The 14694-nt window shown below is 44.3% G+C and overlaps 1 protein-coding gene across 3 annotated transcripts in view; it reads right to left on the bottom strand.

The window, feature by feature from the left end:
* Positions 1 to 14694, bottom strand: part of ccr6a (chemokine (C-C motif) receptor 6a) — a 59155-nt gene that overhangs the window by 12690 nt on the left and 31771 nt on the right. The window contains exons 2-3 of one of the 3 annotated variants that reach the window (XM_063055185.1): positions 5357 to 5452; positions 2583 to 2795 (exon numbers count right to left, since the gene is read on the bottom strand). The gene's annotated coding sequence lies outside the window, so the exon portion shown is untranslated. Of the gene's footprint in view, positions 1 to 2582; positions 2796 to 5161; positions 5267 to 5356; positions 5453 to 14694 lie in introns of those variants that run through there. The other 2 variants (XM_063055186.1, XM_063055187.1) reach the window with 2 other exon arrangements.

The following is a 14694-nucleotide window of genomic DNA, read 5'->3' as shown; positions in this document are numbered from 1 at the left end:
AATAACAATCTGCACTTTCAATTCATCCACCTTATTACGAATGCTCCTTGCATTGACACATAAAGCCTTCAGGCGCTCTTTTACAACTCTCTTAGCCCTTTTTATTGCTTGCCCTGGATTTGTCGGCCTGCCACTTTTACTTTTCTCCTTTGTACTTTTTGCTTCTACGCTCACTTTACACCCCTCTGTCTCTCTGCACTGGTTCCCATCCCTCTGTTGTGAACTAACCTCCTCACGCCTAGCCTCTTTAATTTGATTCCCACCCCCCAACCCAAACTGTATGACCTTTCTATTTCTAGCCTCACACTAGCACATGGCACGGGTAGCAATCCTGAGATCACAGCTCTAGAGGTCCTCTCCTTTAACTTATCACCTAACTCCCTGAATTCACTTTGCAGGACCTTGTCTCCCCTCCTACCCATGTTATTGGTACTGACATGGACCGCAACCTGTGACTGCTCACCCTCCCACTTAAGAACGCTGTGGACTCGATCTGAGATGCTCCTGACCCTGGCACCAGGGAGGCAACCTACCATCTCATTCTCATCCACAGATTCTCCTTTCTGTTCCCCTAACATACAAATCCCCCCTCAATACAACTTGCCTCTACTCCCCACTTCCCTTTTGAGCCATAGTCAGACCTGAGACCTGAACATTGTGGCTTTCCCCTGCTAGGTCATCCCCCAATAGTATCCAAAGTGGTATACATTATTCAGAGGAATGGCCACAGGATTACTCTGCACTGGCTGCCTATCCCCTTTCCCCCTCCTGACAATCACCCAGTTACCTGTATCCTGATCTTTGGTATAACTAACTCCCTATATGTCCTGTCAATCAACCCCTCAGCCTCCCGAACGATGTGGAGTTTACAGAGAACGGTGCAAAATACAAAAATATATCCAGTGAGCAGTAGCTCTGTGAACAAAGGGTTTGGTAATCATAGAGGTCAGAGTTCAGTTGCCCCTCTGACTGGAGACCTGTGATGTGGTGTGCTGCAGGGAATGCCGCTGAGTGTGCTGTCGTTTGTTATCTATATGAATGACAAATGGTAGATGGAATTTAATGCAGACAAGTGTTGAGGTGTTGCACCTTCGGAGGACTAACCAGGGTAGGATTTGCACAGTGGAGGACACTAAGGAGTGCTGTAGAAGAGAGGGATCTGGGGACACAGATCCATAATTCCTTGAAATTGGCATCACAGGTAAATAGAGACATAGAGAGCTTTTGGCATATTGATCTTCATAAATCAAAGTATTGAGTACAAGAGTTATGTTGAAGTTATATAAGATGTTGGTGAGACCAAATTTAGATTATTATGTGTAGTTCTGGTCACCAACCTACAGGAAAGTTGTCAGTAGGATTGAAAGAGTACAGAGAAAATTCACAAGGATGTTGCAAGAACTTGAGGATCCGAGTTATAGGGAAAGGTTGAATAGATCAGGACTTTACTCCCTGGAGTGTAGGAGAATGAGAGGAGATTTGATAAAGGTATATATAATTGGTGGGTCGGTATGGTGGAGCTACCTCTCTACCAAAGGAGGTGTAAGATGCTCCTTCCCTCCACTAATCAGCAGGTTACCCTTGGGCAAGGTGTAGCATCTGCTTAGCCCCCAGTGTGGGTCATGTGAAGCCATGGGAGCAGGTGGTGGATGGTCATATGAGAAGCCGGCGCACATCACAAGTCCTGCTTATGCAACCACTGACACCAGGCAGACAATCTCTGAAGAGCATCGATAAAGGCTGGGGTCACCTGTCTTGTAAAGACACTGCCCAGAAGAACGCAATGGCAAACCACTTCTGTAGGAAAGTTTGCCAAGGACAATCATGGTCATGGAAAGACCATAATCACCCTCGTCATATAACACAGCACATAACCAATGGCCGATATAAAATTATGAGGGGTATAGATAGGGTAAATGCAAGCAGGCTTTTTCATCTGAGCCTGAGTAAGACTAAAACTAGAGGTCAGAGGTGAAGTATTTTAGGGAAAACTGAAGGGGAGCTTCTTTACTCAGAGGATGGTGTGAGTGTGGAATGAGCTGTGAACAGAGAGTGGATGCAGAAACGATTGCAACAATTATGTTTGGATAACTACATGGATGGGAGGGGCATGGAGGGCTATGGTCTAGGTGCAGGTTGATGTGGCTGGGCAAGTTCACACTTTGGCACAGACTACATGGGCCAAAGGATCTGTTTCTGTGCTGTGGTCTTCTATGAGTCTATATTTTCTTTGTAAATTTATTGTTAGTAACTAGATCATTAATATTAAGCTATCTTCCTTTTTAAGTTGGATTTCAGCAGTCAGAATTATCTTTAGCAGTAGTCTCTTGCACAAGTAGGCTTGATCACTCTGCAACAGATGTCACCCATGGATCTATGGTAGTGGATGAAAAGCCAATGTGATAATAACTAAGGAATCTTTATTTTCAGACATGTTAACTGAGGGCTAAGCACAAGAGACTTTGCAGATGCAGCAAATCCAGAATAACAGACACAAAATGCAGAAGAAACTCAGCAAGTCAGGCAGCGTCTCTGGAGAACTGAGGAACACGTTTTTATTTTGAATACCGTGGCTAACTCACCTGTTCCTCGAGGTACTTGCAACTGAGAGAGCAGACAAGGGTTCAGTTCTGACGATGGAGCCTTGCTCAGACCTGCACCGCGGTGCTGGCAGCGTTGTCCACGTCCAGCGGTGCAGGCTGCTTCATTTGTTGCTGAGTTTCAGGTGATTGGCGAAGGAGTTGAAGATGTTTTGAGCCAAGGGTGTTGCAATGAAGCAATTTTGCAGTGATAACCTGGATGAATGGAGAAGCACACCCATCTTCTTTTATCCTGTTTATGACATCAACCACTGCATCTTCTCATTGATACCCACGGCTGCTTGCTACCACACTCGGTCAGATGCTACCTCAATACCACACTCATTTTTACCCCTGGAAGTCAGCTCTTTGGTCCACCAGAGCCCAGAATGGGCGACAGGGAGGAACAGCTTATTGGCAGCAAGTAATGAGCAAATTCCCAGCAGACAGAGGAATAGAAGCTGGAGGTGTCCAGAAAGAATTCAGGATGTGGAACAATGGTTGTCCCAGACTCAGTGATGTGTGCATGGAATGGCAGGCAGAAGCAAGAGATGGAGGTGAGGAATATACTTCCCTCAACAATAACAGGGACATGCTGTTGCTCTCACCAAGAAGGTGTGATTGAAATTATCCGAAGAGTAGAAGAGTGCAAACTCAGTGGCTACTTCATTAGCTCTCTTCTGTACCTAATAAAGTGGCCACTGAGTGTATGTTTGTGGTCCTGTGCTGCTGTAGCCCATCTGTTTCAAGGTTTGATGTGTTGTACAAGAGATGCTCTTCTGCACACCACTGTTGTATCACATGGCTATTTGAGTTACTGTCATTTTCCTAACAGCTTGAACCAGCCTGGCCATTCTCCTCTGAACTCCATGATTACCAAACCCTTTTGTTCACAGAGCTAACGCTCACTGGATATTTTTTTTGTATTTTGCACTGTTTTCTGTAAACCCTAGAGACCGTTGTGTGTTAAAATCCTAGGAGATCAGCAGTTTCTGAGATGCCCAAACCACCCTGTCTGGCACCAACAAACCTTCCATTGTCAATGTCACTTAGTTCACATTTTTTCCCCATTCTGGTGTTTGGTCTGAGCAACCTCTTGACCATGTCTGCATGCTTTTATGTATTGAGTTGCTGTAACACGATTGGCTGGTTAAGTATTTGCATTAACAGCAGGTGTTCAGGTGAAGCTGATAAAGTGACCTCTGAGTGTACAAGAGTAGTTAATGACCTAAAACTGTGTGCACACTTTCTATTGCATAGGTCTTCATCACAGTTCAGTTTAGAGTAGCATCTGCCTTCAGCTTCGGAGTGCCCTTTTACCCTGGCACATAACCATCCAGCACTGGCACTTGGTGCACTGGCTTATAGTCATTTCACTCAGAAAACTAGAAGGCATACGAGCAGAATTAGGCCATTCAGCCCATCAAATCTGCTCTGCCATTCCATCATGGCTGATTTATCATCCTTCTCAACCCCATTCTCCTGTCTTCCCTCGTAACCTTTAATGCCCTGACTAATCAAGAACCTATGATCTCTGCTTTAAATATACACAATGACTTGGCCTCCACAGCCATCTGTGGCAATGAATTCCACAGATTCACCATGCTCTAGCTAAAGAAATTCCACCTCATCTCTGTTCTAAAGGGATGTTCTTCTATTTTGAGGCTGTGCCCTCTGGTCTTAGACCCTCCCACTATAGAAAACATCCTCTCCACATCCACTCTATCTAGGACTTTCAATATTCAATATGTTTCAATAAAATCCACCCTCATTTTTCTAAACTCCAGTGAGTACAGGCTCAGGGCCAACAAACGCTCTTCATACATTAACACTTTCATTCCCAGAATCATTCTCGTTCGCCTCCTCTGGACCCTCTCCAACCCAGCACAAACTTTCTTAGATAAGGGTCCCAAAACCTCTTGCAATACTCCTAGTGTGGCCTGACCAATGCTTTATAAAGCTTCAGCATTACAAGCTTGCTCTTATATTCTAGTCCTCTCAAATGCATGCCAACATTGTATTTGCCTTCCTTCACCACCAACTCACCTGCAAGTTAACCTTTAGGGAATCCTGCATGAGGCATCCTAAGATCCTTTGCACCTCTGATTTCACTCCCATTTTGAAATTAGATTATGCCTTTATTCCTTCTACCAAATTTTATAACCATACACTTACCTGCAATGTATTCTATTTTCCACTTCTTTCCTGCCATTTCCTACACCAGCCCCTGCCCCAGCTCCCTAGTGAAACCTAATAACCACCTCCCCCTTTTGAAACACAGAGAACAGGAGCAGGGATGTGCTGATCATCCCTTTATATCTGTTTCAGCATTATGGCCTATTCTCTGCCTCAATACTATGTTCACACACTTTCTCCAGTGTATTTAGAATTTCTGCCTGTCAAATAATTATCATGCCCTGCCAGTATACTACACCTCAGTATGTTACATTCCAATATCTTACATCCCAGTATCTCATACCCCATCTCATGTGCTTTAATTCTGCATATTTTCCTCTTACGTCAGACTTTATCAAAGTATTTGGACTTCCAAATTTTTTAAAATCAAAAATCCAAACACTTACCAATCCTGAGTATCAGGAACAAAATGCTTGAGGAACTCAGTAGATCAGACAGCATTGATGGAAGGGAATAAATTGTCGAAGTTTTGGGCCCAGACTTTACATCAGAACCCTTCACCTCGTGATTATTCCCAAACATAGCCCTGTGTTACTTTTAAAAGACTGGAGGATCTTAGTTTGACTCCAGATGGTACAAACCTCCTTCAAGTCAGTCACACAAGCGATTCTTCAGGTGCTGGAAATGCTGAGCAGCACATACGAAATGCTGGAGGAACAGAGCAGGTCAGGCAGCACCTATGGAGAGGAATAAACAGTTGATGTTTCGGGCCAAATTCCAACATAAGGACAGGAATAGTCATGAATTACTTATTAACTTTGACAATTATGTCCTCTAAAAACTCTGCTCAGTTTGTCAAACATGCTTTTCCCTCTGTAAGTCCATCTTGACTTTGTCTAATCCCATACTAGACCTCGACCTCGAGGTAAAGGAGCCATTAGGAGGTAGTGACCAGAATATGATAAGTTTTAATCTACAATTTGAGAGGGAGAAGGGAAACTCGGAAGTGTCAGTATTACAGTTGAACAAAGGGAACTATGGTGCTATGAGGGAGGAGCTGGCCAAATTTCAATGGAAAATTACCCTAGCAGGGATGACAGTGGAACAGCAATGGCAAGTGTTTCTGGGAATAACGCGGAAGGTGCAGGATCAGTTCATTCCAAAGAGGAAGAAAGATCCTAAGGGGAGTAAGGGGAGGCCATGGCTCACAAGGGAAGTAATGGACAGTATAAGAATAAAAGAGAAGAAGTATAACATAGCAAAAACGAGTGGGAAGCCGGAGGATTGGGAAACTTTTAAAGAGCAACAGAAGGTAACTAAAAAGGCAATACACGGAGAAAAAATGAGGTACGAAGGTAAACTAGCCAAGAATATAAAGGATAGTAAAAGCTTCTTTAGGTATGTGAAAAGGAAAAAAATGGTTAAGACCAAAATTGGGCCCTTGAAGACAGAAGCGGGTGAATTTATTATGGGGAACAAGGAAATGGCAGGCAAGCTGTACAGGTACTTTGGATCTATCTTCACTAGGGAAGACACAAACAATCTCCCAGATATAATAGTGGCCAAAGGACCTAGGGTAATGGATGAATTGAAGGAAATTTATATTAGGCAGGAAATGGTGTTGGATAGGCTGTTGGGTCTGAAGGCTGATAAGTCCCCGGGACCTGATGGTCTGCATCCCAGGGTACTTAAGGAGGTGGCTTTAGGAATCATGGATGCATTGGTAATCATTTTCCAATGTTCTATAGATTCAGGATCAGTTCCTGTGGATTGGAGGGTGGCTAATGTTGTCCCTCTCTTCAAGAAGGGAGGAAGAGAGAAAACAGGGAATTATAAACCGGTTAGCCTGATGTCGGTGGTGGGAAAGATGCTGGAGTCAATTATAAAAGATGAAATTATGACACATCTGGATAGTAGTAACAGGATTGGTCTGAGTCAGCATGGATTTACGAAGGGGAAATCGTGCTTGACTAATCTTCTGAAATTTTTTGAGGATGTAACTATGAAAATGGACAAGGGAGAGCCAGTGGATGTAGTGTACCTGGACTTTCAGAAAGCCTTTGATAAAGTCCCACATAGGAGATTAGTGGGCAAAATTAGGGCACATGGTATTGGGGGCAGAGTACTGACATGGATTGAAAATTGGCTGGCTGACAGAAAACAAAGAGTAGCGATTAACGGGTCCCTTTCGGAATGGCAGACGGTGACCAGTGGGGTACCGCAGGGTTCAGTGCTGGGACCGCAGCTGTTTACAATATATATTAATGATTTAGATGAGGGAATTAAAAGTAACATTAGCAAGTTTGCCGATGACACAAAGCTGGGTGGCAGTGTGAAATGTGAGGAGGATGTTATGAGAATGCAGGGTGACTTGGACAGGCTGGGTGAGTGGGCAGATGCAGTTTAATGTGGATAAATGTGAGGTTATCCACTTTGGTGGTAAAAACAGGAAGGCAGATTATTATCTAAATGGAGTCAAGTTAGGAAAAGGGGAAGCACAACGAGATCTAGGTGTTCTTGTACATCAGTCACTGAAAGCAAGCATGCAAGTACAGCAGGCAGTGAAGAAAGCTAATGGCATGCTGGCCATAACAAGGGGAATTGAGTATAAGAGCAAAGAGGTCCTTCTGCAGCTGTACAGGGCCCTGGTGAGACCACACCTGGAGTACTGTGTGCAGTTTTGGTCTCCAAATTTGAGGAAGGACATTCTTGCTATTGAAGGAGTGCAGCGTAGGTTCACAAAGTTAATTCCCGAGATGGCGGGACTGTCATATGTCGAAAGATTGGAGCAACTGGGCTTGTATACTCTTGAATTTAGAAGGCTGAGAGGAGATCTTATTGAAACATATAAGATTATTAAGGGATTGGACACGCTGGAGGCAGGAAGCATGTTCCCGCTGATGGGTGAGTCCAGAACCAGAGGCCACAGTTTAAGAATTAGGGGTAGGCCATTTAGAACGGAGTTGAGGAAAAACTTTTTCACCCAGAGAGTGGTGGATATACGGAATGCTCTGCCCCAGAAGGCTGTGGAGGCCAAGTCTCTGGATGCTTTCAAAAAAGAGATGGATAGAGATCTTAAAGATAGTGTAATCAAAGGTTACGGGGATAAGGCAAGAACTGGATACTGATTGTGGATGATCAGCCATGATCACAGTGAATGGCGGTGCTGGCTCAAAGGGCCGAATGGCCTACTCCTGCACCTATTGTCTATTGTCTATTGTCATAGGTATTTTCTTTTATAGAAGATCAGAATCAGAATCAGGTTTAATATCACTGGCATACTATATGTCATGAAATATGTTGTTTTGTGGCAGCAGTACAATGCAATACATAATTTTTAAAAACTATAAATATATAGTTATATATATATATAATTGAATATGTCGCACAAAGAGAGCAAAAAAAGAAAAATAATAGTGAGGTAGTGTGTATGGGTTCACCGTCCATTCAGAAATCTGATGGTGGTGGAGAAGAAGCTGTTCCTAAAAGGCTGAGTGTGTGAAATCAGGCTCCTGCACTTCGTCCCTGAAGGCAGCAATGATAAGATTCAAGATCGAAGGTTGTTTAATGTCATTTCCTCTAGACAAGTGTAAGGAGAAAGAAATAATTGTTACTCCGGATCCATGACGCACAGAATAAAACACAAAAGATAAAGAACACAATAATAATAATTATAAACACTGTAAATATAAATACTTAAGACAGCTTATATACATAGATTGCTAATATGTCCATAAGATGATGCTAGGCTGTCCATAAGGTGACCGATGGGAAATAATGGATTAGTGGTGGAGTTAGTGGATGGAGGTGTTGATCAGTCTTTCTGCTTCGGAAAAGTAGCTACTTGGGATCTGGAGCTCCTGGCGTGAATGCTCCGTAGCCTCATCCCTGATGGGAGTGGGACAAACATCCATAAACCGGGTGGATGGAATCCTTCATGATGTCAATGGTCCTTTTCTGGCACCTTTCTGTATATATGTCCTTGATGGTAGTTAGGCAGGTGCCGGTGATGCGTTGGGCAGTTTTGACTACCTGTTGTGGAGCCTTCCTGTCTGCCACAGTGTAGTTTCCATACCAAGCAGTGATGCAGCTTGTGATGATGTTCTCTGTTGCGTATCTCTCGAATGACATGAGTATGGACGTGCAAAGTCCAGCTCTCTTCAACCTCCTCAGAAAGAGGCATTGGTGAGCTTTCTTGACTGTGTAGGATGTGTTCTGGGTCCATGAGAGGTTGTGTGTGATGTGCATTCCCAGGAGTTTGAAACTGTTCCCGCTTTCCACTGCTGTACCGTCGATGTACAGGGGGGTGTGGGTGGTAAGAGTTCTCCTGGAGTTGATAACCATCTCCTTTGTCTTCTTGACATTGAGGAAGAGGTTATTTGCCTGGCACCAGACCTCGAGCTCTTCCAACTCCTCTCTGTAGGCTGATTCATTGTTATTGGTGAGGATCCCACCACTGTCATAACATCGGCAATGTGATTGCTCAGGTGCTTGGCTGTGCGGTCGTGTGTGAGCAGAGTGTACAGCAGTGAGCTCAGCACACGGTCCTGGGGGGCACCGTTCTGTGAAAGATGGGGAGGGAGGAGCAGTTGTGCACCCTATCTGAGCTCTGTGGGTTAGGAAGTCCAACACCCAGTTACACAGGGGTGTGTTTAGACCGAGGAGAAGGAGTTTGCTCACCAGGGTCTGTGGGAAAATAGTGACTGAAATCCAGAAATAGCATTCCAACACGCAGTAAGTGTCCTTCTTTTCTGGGTGATCAGGGCCAGCTACGGCATCTGTTGTAGAGCGGTTCTGTCAGTGAGCTTACTGGTGAGTGTTCAGTGTGGCAGGAATGGAGTTTTTGATGTGTGCCATTACCAGCTGTTCAAAGCATCTCATGATGATTGGAGTCAGTGTCACTGGACTGTAGTCATTTAGTTCTGAAGGTGTAGGGTTCTTTGATACATCGATGAGCGATGATGGTGGCTGATTTGAAGCCTGTGGGGACAGCAGCCTGGATGAGTGAAGTGTTGAAGATGCCTGTGAAGACGTCAGTGAGCTGGTGTGTTCACTCTCTGAGTACTGGGCCTGGGGTGTCGTCGGGCCTTATGGGGGTTGACTCTCTGCAGTGACCGTCTCGCGTCTGCTGCTGTTACAGACAGCTGGGAGGGATGCAGCTCACCTCGGAGGGGTGTAGCTTTCATGGCTAGTGTGATATACTATGTCTCAAAGCATGCATTAAAGTTGGTTAGAGCTCAGGGAAGGAAGCATACAGTTCACCCTGTCTTTCCTTGCATAGTCAGTAATGCCCTTGATGCCAGACACATATACTGGGGATTGCTCTCAGATAGATGTTCCTGAATTCTTTTCCTGTGGAGGATATCCTTGCCCTCTTGATCCCAAGATGAGGCTTTGCCTGGTTGCTCTGAGAACTGCTATATCTCCAGACTTGAAGGCAGGTTCCCAGGATTTCAGTAGGGAGCACACCTCAGCTTTCAGCCAGGGCTTCTGGTTGTGCAGTGGGATGACCGTTCTTGATGTACCAATGTCACCTACACACTTACTGATGCGGCTAGTGACAGATGGGACATATTCCTCAAGGTCTGTGTCTGCTCCGTTTGTGGCATCCTCTTTGAACATCTGCCAGTCGCTCCATTCAAAACAGTCCTGAAGCATAGAGGTTGCCTCATTAGACTATGCAGTGATGGTCCTCTTGACCGGCATGTCCTGGGTAATGGGGGTCCTTAACGACAGATGCCACCTTTTAGTCATCGCCTCTTGAAAGTGTCCTCGACACTGGGGAGACCAGTGCCCATGATAGAGCTGGCTGAGTTTACAATCCTCTACAGCTTTTTCCAGTTTTGTGTAGTGCCCTCTCCATACCAGACAGCGAAACAGCCAGTTAGAATGCTGTCCACGGTACATCTGTTGAAATTTGCGAGAGGCTTTGGTGACATATCACATGTACTCAAACTCCAATGAAGTATCACCACCGTTGTTTCTTTTTGTAAGTTGGGCTCAGGTAAGATCTTCAGAGATGTTGACATCCAGGATCTTGAAACAGCTCATCCGTTCCACTGCTGATCCCTCGATGAGGGCAGATGTATGTTCTCCTGACCTCTCCTTCCTGAAGTCCACAATCAATTCCTTGGTGTTTCTGATATTAAGTGCATGGATGTTGTTGCAACACCACTCAACCAGCTGGTCTGTCTCACTCCTGTACACTTCCTAGTCACCATCTGAACATCTGCCAACAAATTTAGATGGCGTTTGAGCTGTGTCTAGCCATACAGTCATGGGCGTAGAGAGAGCAGAGCAGTGGGCTAAGTGCACATCACTGAGGTGCACCAGAGCTGATTGTCACCGCGGTGGAGAGATTATTTCCGATCCACTCTGACTGTGGCCTCCCGATGAGGAAGTCAAGGATCCAGTTGCAGAAGAGGTACAGTGGCCCAAATTTGGAGCTTGTTGATTAGTATCAAGGGGATGATTGTGATGAATGCTGAACTGTATTCAATAGACAGCAGCCTGATGTAGGTATTGCTTTTGTCCAGCTGATCCAAGGCTGAGAGTAGAACCAGTAAAATTACATCCACTGTGGACTTATTGGGGTGACAGGCAAATTGCAGTGGGTCCAGGTCCTTGCTTAGGAAGAGTTGATCCTGGCCATGACCAACTTCTCAAAGCATGCCATCACTGTAGGCATGAGTGCAGACAGTCATTCAGGCAGCTCTTCCTGCTCTTCTTGTATGATTCCAGCATTTTGTTTGGTATCAGAGCAACTGGCCTAATGTGCTCTGTCTCCTTTCTCCCTCTTTCATTAGACGGTGATGTTACATTTGCCAGCCTCCAGTCTACAGGAACTGTTTCATGATGTACACTCAGTGGCCATTTTATTAGGCACACCTGTACCCCTGCCCGTTAATGCAAATGTATAATCAGCCAATTATGTGGCAGCAATTCAAAGCACAGAAGCAGATAACGTCAAGAGGTTCAGTTGTTGTTCAGATCTAACATCAGAATGGGGAAGAAACGTCACCTAAGCAATTTTGACAGTGGAATGATTGTTGGTGCAAGACAGGGTGGTTTGAGTATGTCAAAAATTACTGCTCTCCTGGGATTTTCATGCACACAATCCCTCGAGTTTACAGGTAATGGTGTGAAAAATGAAAAAAACTCTCAGTGAGCAAAAGTTCTGTGGATGAAAATGCTTTGTTAATGAGAGAAGTCAGAGGAGAATGGCCAGACTGGTTCAAGCTGACAGGAGGATGAGTGTACATCAGTGCAGAACAGGGCGTCGGTCTCTACCTCTGTGCCTAGAGGTTGCATATCCACACACTTCTATTCTGACTGGACTAGGAATGTTAATTATAGAACAAAACATGGAAACATGCCCATGTTTTTTCTCTTTTGCCCAGTTACTTGGAGAACTAAGGAAGCTGCACAGAAGCATGCATGCAAAATAAAACCACCTCTGTAACATTATGACCGGCAGACATCATTTGGGGGTTGACTGCACTCACAACACAGACAGGGGTTAGTCATTTGAAAGGTTTAATGGTGCATAACTTGATTGGGCTTTCACCAGAACAAAGGGAATATGGTTTTTTCATGTATGTGGGTATCCAGAAATCTCACGCAGACTGGGATGATCAAAGTTAGTTTATGATCAACGAACATATATGTCACCATATGCAACCCTGCGATTCATTTTCTTTCAGATGTTCGCAAAGAAGCACAACAGAGTCAATGAAAAACCTCACACGTCAAGACAGACAAAACAAGCAATGTGCAAAAGACAGCAGAATGTGTAAATACAAAAAAGAGAAGTGATTAATTAAGCAATAAATATCAAAAACATGAGATGAAAAGTCCTTATGGGAACAGTTCAGCTTTGGGGTTGAGTGAAATTATCCTCTCTGGTTCAAGAGCCTGATGGTTAAGGGGTAATAACTCTTCCCGATGCTGGTGGTGTGGGTCCAGAGGCTCCTGTACCTCCTTCCCAATGGCAGCAGTGAGAAGAGAGCATGGCCTGGATGGTAGTGGTCCTTGATGATGGAAGCTGCTTTCCTGCAACAGCGCTCCTTGGAGATGTGCTCAGTGGTGGTAAGGGCTTTACCCATGAAGGACTGGGCTGTATCCATGACTTTTTGTTGGCTTTTCCATTCAAGGACATTGGTGTTTCCATACCAGGACACGAAGCAACCACTCAATATACTCACACCTATAGAAGTTTGTCAAAGTATTAGGTGACGTGCTGAAATTTCGCAAACTTCTGAGAAAAGTTGAGGAACTATGCTTCTACGTGAACAATTACTGCATTTCCTTCATGTTGCTTGCCCATAACATCCTGTGGATGTGACCTCCTCAAAGCCTTGGGTTTTTAAGAAGTGAGAGAATGCTATACACAACCTGCCCTGAATTATTTCTCGTGCACGTACCTACACAGGTGTTTTTTTTAATGTTAGATAAAACAAGCTGCAGAAAATTATGCATGAAGTACAGTACTGAGAATTCTGCAAGAAGGCTATTAATTTTAATCAAGACTCTCAATCTGGATGTAAGCAAGCTAAATTCTGTTGAAAAATTTGTTCTTATTTTTTTACTTATTTCCTAAGAGATTTGGAAAGCCTAGAATTTCCTCAAAGCATTGAGAATGTATGGAGCAAACACCCAGATTCAGGGACAATTGCAAACTAAACTGGGATGAAGACCTGCCTGTAATTTAGCAAGATTGCAGGTCTCCAGGACATTTTGTAACACTGGAAGTTCCTCAGGGCTGCTTGTACTTGGCCAATATACACTACTCTGTGGCCACTTTATAGCTACACCTGTACACCTGCTCATTAATGCAAATATCTGATCAGCCAATCATGTAGCAACAGCTCAGTGCATAAAGACATGCAGACATGGTCAAGAGGTTCAGTTGTCGTTCAGACCAAACATCAGAATGAGGGGGAAATGTGAACTAAGTAACTTTGACTATGGAGTTATTGTTGGTGGCAGACGGGATGGTTAGAGTATCTCAGAAACTGCTGATCTCCTGAGATTTTCACACACAACTGTCTCCAGAGATTACAGAGAACGGTGCTAAAAACAAGAAACATCCAGTGAGCGACAGTTCTGTGGGAGAAAATGAGCTGGTTAAAGGAGAATGGCCGGATTGGTTCAAGTAGACTGGAAGGTGACAGTAATTCAAACAACCATGTGTTACAACAGTGCTGTGCAGAAGAGCATCTCTGAACGCACAACACGTCAAAGCTTGAAGTGGATGAACTACAGCAGCAGAAGACCATAAATGTACTCAGTGACCACTTTATTATAACAGGAGGTACCAAATAATGTGGTCCCTAAGTGTACTCTAGATAGAATATTAAACTTACTGAGGATGAATGCAGTTCTTAATGCAAAAAAAAAACAGCCATTTGGACATGAGGAGGTATACCAGCAGCTGGAAATTTCTAGAACTTGCTGCTAATTTGAGCTGTCCTGCTCTTTACCTTGCTACTTTACCCTCAAATTCCCTGCCATTCCAGGGAATTCATCACCTACTTGGCACATATCATCAGAGATTTCCAAATGAAATTAAGTCAACACTTGAGGAAGAAGAGCTTGCAAAACCACAGTAATGGAGTAGGGGTATGTGACTACTACATACAGAAGGCCAGCATGGACTAAATGGGTTGAACATCCTCTTTGTGGCCTAGTTGCACTATGATCCAACTAACTGCTTGATCTTCACATTAACCTCCCATGAATTTCCATAGAATTTTAGAACAGCTCATCACCTGGCTAGGCAGTTGCTAGTGCAAAGCCTATTGACATGAGACAAGTATGGTAGTGTAGCTACCCCACGGTTCCACACTATATTGAGCTCAAATTCGAACTTCAGATGCTGTCCAAGTGGAGTTTGTACATTCTCCCTGTGACCCTATGGCTTTCCGGTGGGTGCCAAGTATATGCCAGGTCAGGTTAATTGGCCCAGAAGGCTGTCTCT

This window comes from Mobula hypostoma, chromosome 8 (genome assembly GCF_963921235.1).
Source record: "Mobula hypostoma chromosome 8, sMobHyp1.1, whole genome shotgun sequence".
Lineage (NCBI taxonomy): Eukaryota > Metazoa > Chordata > Chondrichthyes > Myliobatiformes > Myliobatidae > Mobula > Mobula hypostoma.
The sequence above is the reverse complement of the archived record's forward strand: the minus strand, read 5'-3'. Positions and strand labels throughout refer to the sequence as shown.